Source organism: Chionomys nivalis, chromosome 17 (genome assembly GCF_950005125.1).
Source record: "Chionomys nivalis chromosome 17, mChiNiv1.1, whole genome shotgun sequence".
Taxonomy (NCBI): domain Eukaryota; kingdom Metazoa; phylum Chordata; class Mammalia; order Rodentia; family Cricetidae; genus Chionomys; species Chionomys nivalis.
In genome coordinates this window covers 22,022,491-22,040,178 of record NC_080102.1, presented here as the reverse complement: position 1 = coordinate 22,040,178, position 17,688 = coordinate 22,022,491, and the positions used below count along the sequence as shown (strand labels likewise).

At 46.2% G+C, this 17,688-nt stretch overlaps 1 long non-coding RNA gene across 1 annotated transcript in view; it reads right to left on the bottom strand.

Moving 5' to 3' along the window:
• Positions 1-17,688, bottom strand: part of LOC130889074 (uncharacterized) — a 203,021-nt gene that overhangs the window by 52,769 nt on the left and 132,564 nt on the right. Inside the window, exon 6 of the long non-coding RNA XR_009058487.1 lies at positions 12,511-12,596. This is a non-coding gene — a long non-coding RNA (uncharacterized LOC130889074). The remainder of the gene's footprint in view (positions 1-12,510; positions 12,597-17,688) is intronic.

Genomic DNA, 17,688 nt, shown 5'->3' with positions numbered 1-17,688 from the left:
AGAAGGACCAGATGTGAGAAGCCAGTTCACAGAATGAAAAGGTGTGAGCATCCCTCCCGCAACTGCGTTTGCATAGAAGGTGCATATAGGAAAACACACTCGGGAGAGGAGCTGGGCATCAGAGCCTAGCACACATACGTGCGTGTACACACATGTAACCCAGGTGCTGATGATTCCCCCAAATAACAGTACTTGCCTGTTTTAAAAAGTTTTCAAAAAGGAAAAGCTTCCATTGTCTCACGCCTTCCAATCACACTTCCCAGAAATGTGTCCTAAGAGGAAACACATGCTTTTCTTAAAATTTCTCTAGGTAAACATGAATATGTACTATATGGGCCTGTCTTATTTTTATAAAAAAAAAATAGGCCAACTCAGGACAAACAATACAATGGCTTGTCTTTTTAAATTAATTGATGAATATATTTACCCTCAAACACACAGATCTCACTGTGTCTTATAATTTTCAATTTTCAGTTTGAAACAATGTCATACTTAGAAGGTATGTTTAAGAGTACTGAAAATTTTGTATAGCATTAGACCTTCCCAAATATTGTTATCTTAGTTATATTATTATCACAATCCAGTTATTAAGTTTTATGTGGAACCCAGAAATGGTGGCATAAGCTTTTAATCCCAGCATTCGGGAGGTAGGTCTCTGTAAGTCTGAGGCCAGCATGGTCACCAGAGCAAGTTCTAGGACAGGCAGAGCTATTGCTCAGAAAAGCTCTTTCTCAAAAAAAAAAAAAAGTATAAATAAATAAATAAACAGAAAAATTGATGGTATAAATTTATGTGGAAATTACTTCTTTTGGCTAATTAAAAACTTTCATTTAAATTTAGCAATAATGGTTTTTCCAAGGACAGAATCTGACCTAAGGCACAAACTGATGAGTCTCCCAGTCTTTTGTGTGGGAGGGGGAGTGGAGGGTGGCTTTGTTCACTGTTTTATCATTTTATTGTTTAGTTTTGAGACACTATTACATAATGAGACCTTGACTAGTCTATGGAGCCCAGTTTGACCTTGAATTTATAAACTCATGGCAATCCCCTGTCTTGACCTTCTAAGTGCTAGGATTTCAGGCATATGTCACCATGCTTGTCTCCTTAGTTACTCTTCTGTGTGTGGGAGGAGTATGTGCATGTGTGTGGGGGTGGGGGGTGGGAACAGGCGTCTATGAATGTGGAGTTCACACAGCAACCTTGGTGTTCAGATGAAAGGCGCTTCCCCTCCTTTTGTTTGAAATAGGATCTCTATTTGGCTTATACATCCTCCAGGTAATCTAGGTCAGCTGGAAATTTCAGGGATCCACCTGTCTCCACTCCCCTCCCCATCTTACCATCACTAGGATTGCGGACATGTGAGCACCACACCAATGTTTTCACACAGGCCCCGGGGATTGAACTCAAGTCCTCACAGTAAAATGAGAAAAGCATTTTACTGCCTGAGCCATTTCCCTGCCTCCTTAGTTGCTTTACTATGAAACTGTTCTTCAGTCAGTCTTTGTCTTCAGAAGCGTGGCTTCATAGACTATTTCTCAATTTGGGTTTGTCTCATAATTATTTCTTACCTAGTTCAGGGAAGGTAAGAATATCATAGAAGTTATGGCTGATTCCAAGGCTGGGTCAGGCAAAGCACACTGTAAGATTGGACAAAAATGTAAGAAAGAGCTCAAAACGTTGGTGAAATCTAGGTAACAATATAGATTTATTCATGGATTTTAAAAATTTAGCAAAAACCCACATGTACATATTCCAATGAACAAGAGGTATTTATTTATTTATTTGTTTGTTTATTTTTCTGAGACAGGGTTTCTCTATAGTTTTGGACCCTCTCCTGGAACTAGCTCTTGTAGACCAGGCTGGACTCGAACTCACAGAGATCCGCCTGATAAGAGGCATTTATAATGGAAAATGAAGTTCTGCTTTATAGTAGACTTCTGGCTAGCAAATGCAGAAGTCACAATGAGAGACACTCATTGGCAAACAGCATAACAATAACTGACTCGAAAGAATTCTTGATAGCACTAAAGTTAGTTAAGGGGAAATGCAATCAGAAATAAGATACCGACATGGCTCTGAAGGGTCTCCCAACAAGACATCGAAAGTCAGAAGAACGGCATTTTACGAAGAGAAACTCCGCACGTCCCACTTATCCAAGCAACCAAAATAGATGCACAGCCCCTATGGCTCCTGGACTGACAACACTAGGAAGACATGATGATGTTTGCCCTGTAGCAGCTGCTGTGCACTTTGTACTGACCAGTTAAGCCGTCCTCAAGTCTCTACTGTGCTGTAGAATTGAAAGAAAAAAAAATGGATGAAAGCTTCCAGCACCATCTCCAGAAAACAGACTCCTAGAGGTGGGAGTAGGGGCCGATTCCTGGATTGAACACTTGTGATGGTTAATCTTAGTTGTCAACTTGACTACATCTGGTGTTAACTAAAGCCCAGGCATCTGGGCCTACTTACGAGAAATTTTTCTTGATTTGGAAGATGTGAAGTCTGAGGACCTACCCTAAATCAGGGCTGCATCTTCTGGTGGCCGCCTACATAAAAGAACAGTGAAAAAGGAAGCTTGCTTTTTACCTGCCTGCCTTCCTGCTCACTGGCAAGTTCATCTGTCCTAAGCTGAGGCATTCCCTCTGATATGAGAGCCTACGTCTTTGGGATCCCAACATATACTAGAGTCCAAGTGAGACAGAAAGCTGGTCTACCGAACAACTACTGGGTTCTTGGACTTTTTGTCAGGAGATAGCATTGTTGGACTATGGGACCACAGCCTATAAGCCACACTAATAAATCCTCCTCTTGTATATATTCATCCTATCGGTTCTTTTCCTCTAGTGAACCCTGACTGACACAACACCCCACCTCTATAAGACTCTATTAGAGACGAGATATCCACAGAGGTTAGGAAGAGGGCATGAGGTCGCATGAAAGAGGTCTGATCTCATAGGATAAGCATCCCTGTAAGAAGAGACATGAAATGGGGCTGGCGAGACAATTTTCTGGGTGCAGGAGCCTGCAGCCTAGCCTGAGGACCCAAGTTCCATCCCAGGAAATGCCATGGTGGCAGGAAAGAACTAAGACTGACAAGTTGTGTTCTGACCACCATATATGTCCCCACACGCATTCACATGCACACATGCATGTAAAGCAAATGAATATTTCTTCTTTAAAGGAGAGGGAGAAATACCATAGCTCCACACCTGAACCCTTGGTCCCGCTGTGAAGACACAAGAAGGCAGACATCCATAAGCTAAGGTGATACCCTCCCCAGACACTGAACTGCTCGTACCTTGTCCTTGAACTTCTCAGTATCCATAACTCCTAGAAAATTTCAGGCTGCAGCCATCCAAAATGGGAATTTTGCCATGGTAATGAGCAGAGACCAAGACAGGACATCTCCATAAACCAAACTAGGGCCAAGATTGTTTTCCTCCTCACTCATAGCCCCCAATCTATGCAGGTATCTGCTTTTAATATATATATGGGGTTGTTTAAATAAGAATGTGGCCCTCATAGGCTCATATATTTGAATGCTTAGTCATCACAGGATGAAAGTACTTGAGGAAGATTAGAACACTTCCTTGCTGGAGGAAGTGTGTCCCTGGGGGTAGACTTTGAGGTTTCAAAGGTCCATGCCAAACTCAGGCGCTCTCTCTCTCTCTCTCTCTCTCTCTCTCTCTCTCTCTCTCCCTGCCGGTGGATCAGAATATGAAACTCTCAGCTACTTCTCCAGCATCAAGTCTGTTTGCATGCTGCCATGCTCCCCACCATAACAATAAGCGACTAACCTCTGGAACTGTCAGCAAGCCCCCAATTAAATGCTTCACTTTGTTCGAGTACCTTGGTCATGGTACTTTCCAGCAATGCAACAGTGACTAAGAAGATATGATTGTCTACATCATTGTAAATGTAAAACCAAAGATAATTTATAAAAAAAAAAAAAAAAAAAGATCTTGTTTTCTTTTTCTTCTCCCAAAAGGAATTGTTTAGACAAGGTGTCAGATAGCCCAAGCTAGTCTTAAACTCACTATGTAATTGAGACTAGCCTTGAACCCCTGATCTTTCTGTTCCTGTGTCCCAAGTTCTGGGTTGAGCAGCATGTACCACTGCCAGTTAACGTTTTAGCTGAAGTCCTTGCAGTGTTACTTGGAAATGGGTTTTTGCAGACATGATCAAAGTTAGAATTGGTATTTGAGATGCGGATAGAAAATTGATCCATATAAGAAAAGAAGCATAGACAGAAGAGTGAGCCAGGCGCAAACAGCTAGGGAAACGTGCCTGCAAGCCAAGGAAAGCCTAGCATTTCCAGCAGTCATCAGAAGTCCACGGGAAAAGGGCAAGTTCTTCCCATGGATCATAAGGACATTGCCATATCAGACTCATTGCCTCCACAGCTATGAGAATGCATCCCAGAGGACTTGAGCAATCTCGCTTGTTTGGGGTTGTTAAGTACCCCTAGAAAACTAAAATACACCCTGTGATGGTTAGTTTTATGTCAACTTGACACAAGCTGGAGTCATTTCGGAAGAGGGAGATCTCAATTGGGAAAATGCTTCTAGCGGATGGCAAAAGGTTATTATGCATTTTCTTGGCTGATGATTGATGTGGCAGGGCCCAGCTCACTGGGAGTAGTGCCACCCTTGGGCTGTTGGTCTCAAGTGCTGAAAGAAAGAAGACTGCATTAGCCACGGGGAGCAAGTCAGTAAACAAGCAGCACTCCTCCATGGCCTTGGAATCAGTTCCTGTCTCCGGGTTCATGCCGTACTTCCCTGGATGACATCTACAAACCTGTAAGTGGGAAATAAACCTACAAGTTTGCTTTTGGCCATGGTGTTATCACAGCAACAAAAATCCTCACTACAGTATGCCCCCAGTGAATCTTCACGCTTCACTGAATAAGACTGACTGAAGGTATAAAGCCATGTAGGAAAAATTTAACACACGGACAAAGGCGAGGTCATGCATGCAAAGTCATGCAATTCAACCATGCTGAAGAAGAGTCCTGAGTCACTACATGAGCTGTACTAACTCAAATTCTTGGAGCTTTAGAGTGACAAAACTTTTGTTGACATATCTGGTTAGGAAGGAAAGTGCATTCAAGGGACATTTCAAAGGGGGCTACGATGGGCTGAGCATCTCTGTCCTCATCAAATTCGTGTGTTGACCCCTCACTGCGAAGGTGATGGCACTTGGAGATGGGGCCTTTGGGAGGGGATCAAGTTATGAGCGTGGAACACACAATAAGTGTCCTTGGAAAAACACACCAGGGAGCAGCCTCACCCAACCCACGGGGTGAGAATTGGAAGACAAGCTGACCATGAGCCAGAAAGTGGGCCCTTGTCCCATGTGAATGCTATGAGCACATGATCTGGGATGTCCAATCTCCAAAACCAGGAGAAATCAACCTCCGTTGTTCAGTCGATGGCACTTGATTATGGCACTAAGACAGAAGCAATGGGGCAAAGAGGAAGCAGAAGCCAGCAAACCCTTTCTGCTCCGTATATATTGGAACGTGAACAGGGAACAGGAAGTTCTTGTGTCTGATGGGGGACTTGTGTAGGTCTATGGGGTCACAGGAAGTGTATCAGTCAGCCTGCTGGGGGCCCTTTAGCAAGCGGGCCTCTGAGCAGAGGAAACCCCCTCAAGAAGCACCTGCCCTCCTCTTCTCCCCAAACCGGCTTCATTTCCCCTGTGAGCACTGCCCTTGGTCTATTTTGACAATGCTATTTCCTATGCCTTTCCATACCAGGAGCCCTGCCCACCCTGGGGACTGATCAGCGTAGTGGAAAACCCAAAGCCTTGCCACCATGTGCAGAAAGCTACAAATATGGGGGCTGACTGTGAGCCCCACCCCGCCCCCCAGCCTGTGGATGGGAACATAATAGGCTGCAGCTGGGAAACAGTGCTTCCTGGCACAGGCTGCAAAGGGAGTGGGTGTTGCAGGGGAAGCTGGGAATGCGCGGAGTTGTGGGGGTTGTAGTTTAACAATGAGGGTAGTAATAAACACTCTTGGGTCTCCAAATGACCAGTTAGAATATGGATTCCAGCTCAAGTGACTAAAGAAAATGATTGGCACCCTAGAGATACAGCAGGCTCATCAAGGGGAGTTTCGCAGGACTACCTTGGAGTGATAAGAAAGGGTAAGACAAGAATTGAACATGGGGGGTTTGGAGAAATGGCTCAGAGGTTAAAAGTATTGACTGTTTCTCCAGAGGTCCTGAGTTCAATTCCCAGCAACCACATGCTGACTCCCAACCATCCGTAATGAAATCTGATGCCCTCGTCTGACTGCAGGAAAGCATGCAGAGAGCACTGTATATATAACAAATAAAAGAAAGAAAGAATTTAACATAGGAGAGGGTAAGAAGGAAAATGGTGGGAGAGGCAGGGGACAGAGGGACAGTAAACACTAAAGCAAATACACCTCAGAATGTGAGGCAGAGCAGTAGGTACCAGAAACCTTCCGGGGCATCGTGTCTACTAGGGGTGGGATGAAGCTTGATGCAAGTGTGGGACACAGAGGAACATCTGTGAGCGAGAGAGTGCTGCCAGGGTAAAGTATTGCCGCAGTGACACTGTCAGGGACAAGGCAAATAGGAGCTTCCAATCTTCTTTTGAATGACCATGTCTGGCCACTTGGCTTACAGTCCTTTGGAGCCAGTCATTTGCTTCAGTTGAGCCACTGGAAGGAACATATACAAGTCCAATAGCCGAGACATTCCTGAATAAGTCATCCGCATAGGCAGCATAAGGATTGAAGAGTTGATGAGATGAGCGCTTGGGACACCAAAAATAATACCGCTGAGTTAGTCTTACTAGTATAAGAAGCAATGCCCCTAGTACTGTCTTCACCGCCATAAGCAGTTTCTGGCGCCACAGACTCCTCCACCAGCAGCACAGAGAGCAGCTCATTACTGGATCCAACACTGCAGCGGGACTGCTGATGGCCAGTGTGTCTCCAGAGAAGGCGCTAAGTGACTGATACGGCACACCCACGTTTGAAGGAACGACCAAAGCCTTAGATGAACTCCCATCACCTTGACATCACAGGTTGGAAAAGTGAGGCATCCCATGGGTCACAAGGGTTAAGACCAGAGCCAAAGCTGCCTCCTTCTAGTCCCCACAGCCCAATACTGTGAACACAGCAGTGCTCATTAAACATCTAGCTGACATCTGAGTGCATAAGAGACAAATATCGTCACTCAGTAGGGGCTCCGTGTTGGGTAAACATCAAAGCGGGGACATAGCCAGATAAGGACAATACTAGCTCATGATGATTCAACTTGGTCTCCTCGATGTAAAATTTGGATTGCAAAGGGCTGCCTTAGCGTCCACAGCAGTCTGAGGGCCCTCAGCCTGTGGCCTGACATGGATGTCAGCCAGCTGGTCCAGACTGTTAGTTAGATACATTGTGTCTATGCAGTATTTCAATTTGGCTGGGCCAGGAGATACTTGGGTAGTTAGATACATTGTATCTACCCAGTGTTTCAATTTGGCTGGGCCAGGAGATACTTCGATAGTTAGATACATTGTATCTACCCAGTGTTTCAATTTGGCTGGGCCAGGAGCTACTTTGATAGTTAGATACATTGTATCTGCCCAGTGTTTTAATTTGGCTGGGCCAGGAGTTACTTTGATAGTTAGATACATTGTATCTACCCAGTGTTTCAATTTGGCTGGGCAGGAGATACTTGGATAGTTAGATACATTGTATCTACCCAGTGTGTCAATTTGGCTGGGCCAGGAGATACTTGGATAGTTAGATACATTGTGTCTACCCAGTGTGTCAATTTGGCTGGGCCAGGAGATACTAGGAGAAACCGCGAATGGTACTTCTAAGGAGGCTTGGTGATGGTGTTTCCAGACAAGGAGGGAAGAAGAGTGACTGCCGTGGGTGGCTTGACCAGTGTGGGTGGGCATTACCCAGCTCGCCCAGAATCAGAACCCAATGGTGACGAGAAAACTGAATAAAAAGGCAGGTAGATTGAGCTGCCTTCTATCTCTGCCTGGGTGCCTGAACAGAGACGATGTATAACTTGGCTCCTCTATGCATATCGCCGATTGCCTAGTCTCCAGATACACACTGCAGATCATAGATACGTCACCACCTCTATGGCATGAGTAAGTGCTCAAATGAAAGACAAACTCTTCTCCATAGAGACATAGATACAGAGATACACATCTCTCTTCACTGTCCACTGCTTTGATTTTGCCAGCGCATCCCGAATAATACACCTGGTATATTTCAATGATAGAGAAAACAGGTCATCTGCTGTTAGCACCTCAACCTGCGACAGCCCTTGAGTTGTCACAGGAAGGGTGAGCAGGACAAGGAAAGAACCGGAACATCCTGCCATCATCACAAAAGGTACTAACAGACAGAATAAGAGCTGAGGCTAAGATCTCAAGGCAAGTCACACAAGTCCCAAGCCCAGCTCTTTATGACTGGATCACTTCCCACAAAAGCACTGTAGAGAGAGAAAGCTGTTCATCTTCAGAAGAAACCGAACTGGGAGCAGAGGGAAAGAGGAGGCAGAAAAAGAGAGCAGGAAAAGTGGGGGGATAGGAAGGGATGTGGCACACAGCTGGAGAAGAAGACAGGAGACAGGCAGGGCATCAGGCTGGTCCAGGTCAGTTTCAGGGCTAGGTTCAGAAGCCCTGTGTTCTCATGTGAAGGTCATAACTAGTAGCTTGATCTCAGGTCATGCAATCTGCCCCAGACTCCAGCCTGGGGAAATGGTAGCCATGCTCTTGGAAAATCCCTAGGTACAGGAACAGCAGCTCTTCCTCCAGACCTGCAGGCACCCTGCACAGAGGCACCCTGCACAGAGGCACCCTGCACAGAGGCACCCTGCACAGAAGCACCCTGCACAGTGGCATGTTGCGGCATCTCAGTAAATACAGAGCCATAAAAAAATAAAGACTTGTGCAATAAAAGAAAGCAGACAGGATAAAAGGGGAAAAAACTTTATGAACTGTGAAGTCCTAAGCAGATGGCAAGGCTTGCTTTGCCTCTGGAAGCAGGCAGGAAAGCTATTGCTTGGAAAGGGGTATAATCTTTACTTTGAAGGCCAAAGTCAGAATTCTGAAATTCTGTCAACCCAAGAGTCCCCAGGCATGTCCTCTGAGCCTGTGCTGATGCCAAAGGGACAGGTTAGTGAGAGAAGATCTAGAACCTTTACTAAATACGTATTATCCTGGAAGAGAACTGAAGACCAAGAAAAACCGAGCCTGCTTCCGCAAGAAGCTTGCAGATACAGTAACAGGCCCTGCAAATCCCACAGTCAGGCTTTCACTGCTTTAGTTACAGCTGGGATGCATGGCCCTCTGTGTGACCAGCTGCTGGACCGACACCCACAAATGCTTTGTGACACTGTTTTTAGGGGCAGGACCAGCTGCTGCTCCCACCTCTACAGAACCCACAGCGATGGGCATCACTGAGAAAAGCCGGTGACCGGGCATAATCAGAGGCAGACGTCATCAGAAGAGATAAAATTAGGCATGTTTCTTTTCCCTAGACATACAAATCCCTCCTCTTCATTTGCCTTCGTGTTTTGACGTTCATTGAACTCTGCCTTTAGTACTAAAAATATACTCCGGGTCAAATGCAATGCACCAAAACCTCAATATGAAACCACAAGAAATAGCAATAGACAAATGGGCCAATCCTGGGGGTGGCTCGAAAAGTCATGCTGAGAAGGGTAGAGCACAGGAGGGCCAGGAGTTCTTCCGACTGTGAATACAGAACAAAGGACACACTCTTTCCACGTGTACCGTGTGGCTAATGAGTACTGTGGCTCATGTCTAAAGGCAGGAAGACAGAAGCCCACAGACGTCCTAGCACGAGAGGCAAAGGAGGTCAATAAGGGCATAGTAGGCACAGAACTAAGAATAGTAGATGGGGAAAGAGAAGCTGGAGGGGGCTGAGGGCAAAAGAGCAGGGGAAAGGCCAACAAGTCACTCAGCTGTGTCTTTTGTCTATTTTCTATACTGTGCCTTAGTTCTGATCGTTTATTAATAAAAAAACATTCAAAAAAAGAAAGTATAAGACCAGATAACTATATCTGGTTGGTGTCTGAAACGTATCTTAGGTACAAAGGTGTACTGACTGGTTTCGTGTCAGCTTGATACAAGCTACAGTCATCAGTGGAAGGCGCCTCAGTTGAAGAAATGCCTTCTTGAGATCCAGCGGTAAGGCATTTTCTCATTTAGTGATCAATGGGAGAGGGCCCTGTGCATGGTGGGTGGTGCCATCCCTGGACTGCTGGTCCTGTGTTCTATAAGAAGGTGGGCTGAGCAAGCTATGGGAAGCAAGCCGCTAAGCAGCTCCCCTCCATGGCTTCCTCATCAGCTCCTGCCTCCAGGATCCTGCCCTGTTTGAGTTCCTGTCCTGCCTTCCTGCAGTGATGAACAGCAATGCTGAAGTATAAGCTTAATCAACCCTTTCCTCTCCAACTTGCTTTTTGGGCAACAGAAACCCTAACTGAGACAGAAGGGATGTGAATTCATCCACAAGAAGAAGAGGAGAGGCACGAGTCAAGAGCCATAATAGCTGACCCATTCTATGTTAATGGGAGGGGACTATTCATAAGGGCTTCACACTTCACCTGGGTGTTGCTTTCTCTAATACTGTATGTACATCATGGACTTAATGTCCCAACTCATGAACTCTTAAGGTACATACTCATCCAGAGCACCAACCAGAAGGGAAGGAGCCCATCCTGTGGCATGCCCAAAGTGATACTAGTGGGGTGGGGTGGGGTGAGAGAGAAAAATACTGAGGTCTGAAGCCAGACAAGCAAGCCATCAGAAAGAGTCTCAAGAAATAAGTCTTCTCATTCGAAGCTATTCTTCCAGCCAGGTTTTGTGATCCTCATGGCTCTCTGTACCCAGTGAGCACTGGTCTATTTTTTTAAGCGAGAAGGACTCCATGGTCCTGGTCCTTCCATTTCACAGAGGCCAGGTGCATGGGTAGGAAAGGATGACTGTCCTACTGGCGGAAGCAGGACATAGGCAGATAGGCTCCTGGTGTGACGGCAGTGTTTTCAACACAAACAGAACTATGTGCATGAATACTAATGTGGCCATTGGGATTCATACAGAGCACCTCTGCCCCAGGACCATGAGCCTGAGAACCCCAATCCCTGCTTTGTCTTCCTGCACCTAGCACCTGAATTCTAGGATAATGCTTCCCCTTTCCATCAGCACACAGACGTGCCAGGGCTCTCCTCTGTTCACAGAAAGTAGGCCACATCACTTATTTCCACCGCCATGGCAGCAAGGGGCAACTGCTCAGCTCTCGGGGGTCTCTGCCCTGCTGACTGGACTCCCTCTGCCTTTTCCTCTCATTTGAGAATAGGTCAACCTTCGAGGAGAAGCAGGGAATAGTGATGAACACAAAAGGCTAGCACGTTGCTATGCGCGTATGAACGTCTAGCACCCTCCCCAGCTGTGTTTCGTCATTTCCACATCCACTGAGAGACCTACCCTGGACCAGGGACTGTGTGGGTAGTGGAATAAACAAGACTACCCTAACTCTGATAAAGCTCTCTGGTGATGAGGAGTGGCCAGAGGAGAGATGGAAGTTACACCCGACTGCAGAAGCCACAGTATGACTGCTCATTCCTTAAACTGCCTGCTGTGGTCCATTTTCGGGAACAATCCGCTCTGCTTAAGATTCACTGGAGATTCAAAAGTTATTGCCCAAACAGGCTTGCTGCTAAGAAAAAGGCAGAGACAACAGCAGACCAAAACTTTTAATGGTCTCACATATAAAGGCACCCTACAGGCTGTAATCGATAAATTGTAAGTCATTAACCAAGAAAAATCCTCGTCTGTTTCTGAGGCATTTCCTCTGACATAGCTGATAATTCACTAAGCTTGATCCTTTTTTTCATCCAGTGTCCATAGCACCTGAGTTGGAAGAAACTCATGGGATACATAGTTCTACCAGATAACACTCTGAGCTCAACAAGACTCAATGGAGCACAGACAAGTAGGATGGGAAAACATAGATGTTTGTAGGAAGCCCTTGGACTTTAGGTCTTAGCCTCACCAGGGTAGCCACAGACTTAGTGGAATTCCAACACAGGATAGAGGTAGAGGAGAAAACACAGATGATGCGAGGCAAAAAGGAAGATCTCACAGTCTGGGTGCCCCACATGTTTTCTGACCTCATTACAGGACCCTTTCCCACTTTCTGTTCCTCTTCCAGGGCGGTCGTCCACAGCAGATTCTCCTACGAGGCAGAGGGCTCTCCTGTTTGGAGCAGGGAGCATGTGCTAGACACTGTGACCAAACAAATGGAAGAAGTGCTGAGAGAGAGAGCAAGGCATAGATGAATGGGAAGCCAGCTTTCCCAAGCTCTTTTAATTGCCACAGGAAGACCTATAAAGAACACTAAAACATACCCCAAATCCTGCCACAGAGACTATCCATTCCCAGACTTAAATTTTGTTTCCACAAAATTTTCTTTCCAGAAAGAGACCATTCCTCACTTACCTCAATTTTCCAAATCCCCCAAACACTCCAGCTTTATTTTAGAACAGGATGATCCTCGAATCCTTCTGGAATGCTTAACGGGTATGCTAGGATAAGCAAGAAGAGGGAAGAGATGGGTTAGTATCGTGCTGAACAGATTGGGGAAGGTGGTATCTCATTCATTTAAAAAAATAAAAACTAAAAGCTGGCAAAATGGCTCAGTGGGAAAGACACTTGTTACCAAGCCAGACAACTTGAGTTCAATGATACAACCTACATGGTGGAGCAAGAGAGCTAACCTTGCTCTCTTGTGCATGGAGGTTATCCTCTGACCTCCATGCACACACCGACATACATAGACATGCAGACACACACACACACACACACGCACACATGAAATAACAATAGGTTAATTGATTAAGTAAATAAATAAAGCAAGGGAAGGAAAAGCTGGGCCAACTATGATAGGAAGAGCCTATAATCCTATACTTGGGAGACAAAGTTAAGGATTTCCTTGAGTTGAAGCTAGTCTGAACCATATATTTGTGTCCAGTCAGTGCTATATTTTAAAAAAAAGTCAAGAAGCAAAGAAAAAAAGGCATTTATTGACCAAATGGTTTGTTTGGTTTTTTTTTCTTTTTTTTCTACTTTTTCATTTTTCTTGGAGCATACACAAGTGAGGGCATACACATGTAGAAACCAGAAGACAATGCGCAGGAGTCAGTTCTCTCCTTCCATCATTCAGGTTCTGGGGCTCAAATTCGGGTCATCGGGCTTAGCAACAGGTGTCTTTACTCAATGAGTCATTTTGTAGACCCTCTTAGAAAAAAAAAATGATCAGTGAGCAATTCTTAGTACCAAGCCCGTGTGAGGTCTTTTTTCCTCCTGTTTTGATCTCTTTGTGTTCCTAAGTCACAGGCAACAAGGCCACAGCCAATAGCTGGTCTCACTGACTGCCAGGTTATCACCCATCAATCACGCTCCTCTCCCTACTGGCATTTTCACTCATCTGACTGCAAGAGTTCTAGGAGATGAGGAAAAAGAACCCTGTCCTCTTTCTGATAACAGCCTGTGTCCACTGCCTAGCCCCTCGTGTACGCAATGGAATGATGTGGCCCGTGGAAGCTGCACCAGATGAACTCATTCACTGGTGCCAAAGCACTCATCTAGCATCATGGGATTTGTAGGCATCGTGAATTATGCAAACAACAACAAAGAATAGCCTCTCCTGCTGTGAGATACTCCTTCTGTACATCATAAATATGCATTGCTCTTACTGTGAATAAAAAAGCTGATTGGTGGATAGCTGGGCAGGAAGAGATTGGGCAAGACAGCCTGAGACAGAGAGAAGGCTGGAGTGAAGAGTCTGACGAGTCACCAGCAGACCCAGGGAGAAGCTAGATGAGCATGCAGTGCTGAGAAAAGGTACCAAGTCATGTGGTAGAGTGTAGATAAGAAATACAGGTTAATTTAAATGTACAAGTTAGCTAGTAACAAGCCTGAGCTATAGGTCAAGAATTTATAAGTAATATTAAGTCTCAGTGTAGGTTATTTGGGAAACAGCTGCTAGGATGGGGAAACTTCACCTACACTCTACAGAGAATCCTAACCTCAATGATCGTGGAAACAGCTACAGGAGGTAGCCAGAAGGGACAGAGTAGTGTCTAGAACAAAGTATGGAAGGGCTAGGACCTAGGAGCCAAGGGAGAACTTTCCTAGTTACCTGCAAGGTCCCAAGCAGGCCCTGGTTCTGGCCCAGCGAACTCTGACAGGCCTTCTACTGCCCTTCCAGGAATAATGACATCAAAGTGTAGTGCCCAGAGAAAGACACATTACACAATTCCATGTGCTATGGGGGACTCCTTTCCTGTAGAGCAAACTCTCCCCTTCCTACAAACCACCCAGGACATTGGCAGTAAGGACTCTAATGAGATTGGACTTAGTCAGCACTGACTCAGCAAAAAAGACACTGGAAAGTTCCATGGGGAATTTGCCCTCACAATAGGAGCAACGGGCCAACTGGCCTTGCCATGGAGCTGGGAGCAGAGGGCATGGTTTGTAGCTTATATTCCTCTTGAAAAACTCCCCCTCTTTCTTCCAGAGACATGGTACCCGTAATTTGCTCATCTGAGGCCCTCTGGCTGTCAGTCACATTCTTCCTTTGAATGTGCTAGTACCACAGACCTGCAAGGCTGAGTGACTTCCCACCTCCCAAACAAGGAGGGGTGGTTTAATTCAGCCAGTGTTCAGAGTTCAGTTCCCAGCAGATGGAGGTGAATTCCCTCCCCAGAAATGTCCTGCTGACTAGTGGCGGACTCAGAAAGATACCCTTTTGTCCCCGGTACCTCTGCACTCAGCAAGCAGCCACCCACGCACCACTGGCATTTCTACCAAGAAGGTACTTTTAGCCTTAGTGTCACACTGCAATCGCTTTGTGACCCTAAAAGGGCAGGAGCATAGTTTCCTGGATGTTGGTGGGCTCTTATCAGACCAGGCTGGGGACAGCCTACCACTACCGCTTTGCAAGTCCTTCTCGGGAGCTTCAGCAAGAACTTCAGCTCTCAGAGCCGCTCAGTCTAGTGTCTGAGGAGCGTTCTTGGTGTAAAATGAGAGAGTCCTAGCAGAGTTCAGAATACTTCGACATGCCTGGTATTATTGATGCTTCCAAGCGCATGTTTGAGACTTAGTTGGCCCCGTTAGGATGAAAACACCAAAGGTCTCCCCACTTCTTATGGCACCCCAGTTATCCAGGGAGGACAAACTGGTGTGTGGTTTAAGGGAACACACAGCCCTGGTCTGCTTAACCGTGAGATGGGGTGGGGGACAGCAATATGCAATGGCAGGACCAAATGAGACGGCATTTGAAAGAGGCCATCCAGCCCTGAACAATAAATAGGTGTGGCTGGCTGAGTTGTTGGCTTCTAAGTGGGCTCTCTCTTTGGTAACAGGACACGGACAAGGACACAAAAATCACATGGCACACTAGCTCCTGCTGAAAAAAAAAACGAGGACCTCTTCCCAGGGCAGTCAAATTGATGAGTGTTTTGAATCAAGTTTTTAACCACACACAAGGCACGATGATCTATAAAAATTAAGGAACTAAAGTCTTTAAGTTTCTCCAGGGAGCTTCAGCGGGGAAGCATGGAGTCCTGGGGGTTCAAAGCCTCAGGACACAGAGTAGAAACGTCTCAGTCTTCCCTTCACATACATAATTTAGAGAGTCGCACACCCCCTACAAAAATGAGCCAGGGATAAGAATGCACGCAGGAAGACAAGACTCCTTTGTCCACGATGACCTGGAGGGTGGGGAGAGACCCAGCATGCAGCAGGCACCGCTGCTTGCTTTCCTGTCATATCCCTGCCAACACTGTCCCCAAGAATAGGACATTAGCTTGCTCCCTCATACCCAGCATGGCCAAGCAAGCCGTGGGTCCGCTCAAGTCCTTTTGGTATTGCAAAAGGTCAATCAGCTGCTGGGCCCCAAAGTCTATGTCCTACTTTCTGTGACTAGGCAGAAAGAAGGCTCAGCGTTCGTGACAGGCAGATCCAGGCCACTCAAGACCCTCAAGAGTTAAGAGGCAGAGGACTGATCAGGTGCCCAACCTTTAGCCCTTCTGCTCTGGGACCTGCAGCAGGATTCTAAGCATGTGCTAGGTCCCTCGTCCTCTCCTCCTCAAGCTGAGCCCAAAGACTGACATGTCATCTTTTGTGCAAGGAAAAGAAAAGGTACACAATGGCTAATTAACTTAAAGACGGGAAGGAAGTGCCTGAGTAAGGCAGGGGTCCAGGGGTCCAGGGATAAGGATGGAGACATAGACACAATCCATCACATCAGAGACACCACCAGTTCTACTCCCAGTACTTGCTCCATCATCTGGGGCAACTGGCTGTTTGCTTGGACTGTGCGGCCAGCAGGCTGCACAGATGGTTGCCAGCACCCACTAGCCATGGGTAGCGGGGTCTTACACCCTTAGCGGAAAACAGTGAGCCAGTTAGAAAATAAGTGACCATGGGTGGATTTCTGACCAGGAATCCATCCAGACACCATTGACCACTGCAAACGGATCAGTGTGGTAGACTGGGGCACCTGTAGCAGCCGAGGAAAGCTAATAATTGGCTGCTTGCCTAAGAAGTTCCTGAGCGTGGTTGTAATATTGGAATGTATTGCTTTCCCCGAAGAAGTTCCTGAAAAAGGTCAAATCCGGACACTGATGGATGGTTCCAGGAGGATTGGCCAACACTGGCTCCCGAGCTTGCGGAATTCTACGAAATCCAGCAGAGCTGAAGATGAAAGCAACAGGGCACTGGTTGCCAGGGTCGAAATTAGAACTTCTCTGGCCCTACCTTGCATTCAAAGACAGAGAGAGCAGTTACCTTCTTGTGTGCTGAGTAACATGCAGGATGGCACACTGCCTGACTCCCGGGAGAGGTTTGATAAGCACTTTGTTATTCTCAGGGTCTAACTGCCATCACTCATTTATTCCTAATGCCTACTAAGCAGATTTCTTAGAGAAATGGGTTGATTTTCACAAAGGTGAGCGAGTGGTTGCTATTCCGGTGTTAGCTGTTTCAGGAGCAAGGCCGCCCCTACTCCCCGATCTCTCCCGAGTGCACCTGTTTCACCCAGCAACTTCTCCCATATTGGAAGGCAGATACAGTTGCTCAACCGTGGATTTCCCAAAGCCCAGAAACACGGGGCTAAGCAAATGTCTTTCTTTGATAAATTCCTAAGCCTCAAGTATTCTGAGACTTAGATATTTACTGAAAAGGGATCTGAAAAACAAATGGACCAAGCTATTTGCGTTGTTCCAAATACAAAAGACGAATGCATCACTGTGTGAAGCAGCGTTGAGCATGAAGCCGTGATCAATCCCATGCAGCATCGAGCTTCTTCCCTAACACAGCCGTCACTCACTGCACATCTCCCTGTTTTCGGAAGGCGGACAGTCTAAATCTGACAGAGCTGACTAACCTTTTGATATTGCAATATGATGCTGTCATCTACAAAGATGACGGACTGCATTAACAGCCAACCCGAGACTCAGACAGCCTGGAGGCCACAAGTGGGGCACACCTGGTTCCAAATGACTAAACTAGCATTCTGGATAACACCAGAGGGTGTTAAAAATCTGATCACGGAGAGGTGACTTCATATGTCCCTGACACCTCAGCACAGCTGGAAAAGCCATCAAAGAAAGT